A 1,923-nucleotide genomic window follows, 5' to 3' on the forward strand; every position below is an offset into this window, starting at 1 on the left:
TTTAATCGAAACTAACACACACAAATTAATGAGATTGGTCAAAATAATGCAACCAAACTCAATCGAAACTAACACACAAATTAATGAGATTGGTCAAAATGATGCAACCAAACTCAACGATGCCATGCGTGAAGGGTGTTTTAGTATATTACTATCGATGTTTGGGTTTCATCCTCAAGATGAGGAATTTTTTTATGATTTTATTTATCTCAACACTAACAAGATGGAAGAGAAGGAGGTGACAAAGGGTGTAAAAAATGAGGAAGGAAAAATAGGAACAAAGAAAGGTATTTAACTTCTAATTGGAAGCCCAAATAACTAATAAAATCATGATGACATTGTCTGAAAACATATCAGCAACAAAACCCTCAACATAACAGCAAACCAAAAGATCCAAATATCAAGGACATCTATCAAAAGCAGGATTACTAAATGCATCTCTAATTTGCATTAGGATTACCTATAACACTTACAAAATATCATTTTACCATAGATATAACTTGCCCTAGACAAATGGCAAAACACATAAGAAAACAGTTATAAATCACACCCCAGAGCATTTAAATTCATATCATAAAAAAAACAGATAGCGTCCTCAATAAATGCACATTTTACATTACATATAGAGTGTCATTACGGCGTCCATGGCATCTCAACGGATTCGGGCATTTCCTCAAACAGATTTCGTGCATCCTTCCTATACCCCCGGTTCGCGTGCATATTAACCACAGCGCTTGTAAAGAAAAAAAACTTGCCTTCTAATCCGACGTTTACAGTACGCGCACAAGTATGGTCACCTTTTTGGGCAGGTGCTACACAAGAACAGGCTTTCAAGCCGGTTCCGATGGCGAAGAAACTTCGCGCTGGTCTTCTCTGTTGAATCTGTTGGAAGTGTTTGCAGGTCTTCGGTTAATGTCAGAACTGGGCATACACTGCATTCATACCAATCCATGAGACATTTTGTCAAACATTTAAGAGTACATAAACTAAACTATTACAACTATCATTCATCGTGGAAAAACATTCGAGTATACTTTTTACCTGGTAATCGGTCTTGATAAGAAGTGCGTGGATGAGCCTGCCCAGTTGTATCTCTTTGGTCTCGGTGGCTCTTTTCAGCAGGGCAATGATCTTATGGCTATCCATCATCAACCAGATTTGCTTCAACCTGATATACCTAGCTTTAGTTGCATTCAAGAGGATCCCCGCTCTAATCTTATTGTTAAATGAAAACCGGTGCTTTAGGTTTTAGAGAAACAAATCTAATAGTACATCTAGCAGAAGTATATTAGCTAAACCAACATCAGCAAGTTTTGTAACTAGCACTTGTACCAGAAAAAAGTGCAAGGGATTTGAAAAGAAAAATTGAAGAGATGCAAAATTAAAAGGGCAATTTCAAATTGATAGCATAGAATTTTAAAAAATTGTATAGAATAGAAATATAGATAATTGAAGTTCTATTATGCAAAGGAGATATCAATAATATCAAATGTATTTTATTCATAAAGATATGAACTACCATAGTTATCTACCATTTAAATCATTTTGCCATTTTTGTTAGATATAGAATTTGGAAAATTAATTCAAGGTTATATTTATCTGCTATTTTTGTTAGATATGGAATTTGGAAAATTAATAGGGGGTTTGTATTAGTGTTGCATTATGTTCATTTAGGTAAATATTAGGCATGACAATAATTAATTAGAACTATGGAAATCAAATGTAGTATTTTGAAACTTAAGGTATCCAAAGTTACCCACAATAATTACTGATGCTTTTTCTTTATATCAAATCACACACATTACAATTGCAAATATCTTTCATGAACCTAGTTAAGAAATTAAATATGATAGGGGAAGAGCATGATTGTTTCTAATAACTAAAAGCTCATTAGAAATTATTTATGAGCCAATAGTTGTCTAT

At 33.6% G+C, this 1,923-nt stretch overlaps 1 long non-coding RNA gene across 1 annotated transcript; it reads right to left on the minus strand.

Moving 5' to 3' along the window:
- Positions 1 to 537: 537 nt before the first annotated feature.
- Positions 538 to 1,435, minus strand: LOC149552141 (uncharacterized). Its single transcript, XR_016352865.1, has 2 exons — positions 1,042 to 1,435; positions 538 to 932 (listed from the first exon to the last, which is right to left on the minus strand). It is a non-coding gene; the product is annotated as an uncharacterized LOC149552141 (long non-coding RNA).
- Positions 1,436 to 1,923: the final 488 nt, after the last annotated feature.

This window comes from Cupressus sempervirens, chromosome 6 (genome assembly GCF_028749045.1).
Source record: "Cupressus sempervirens isolate cs-2001-9-10 chromosome 6, ASM2874904v1, whole genome shotgun sequence".
Taxonomy (NCBI): domain Eukaryota; kingdom Viridiplantae; phylum Streptophyta; class Pinopsida; order Cupressales; family Cupressaceae; genus Cupressus; species Cupressus sempervirens.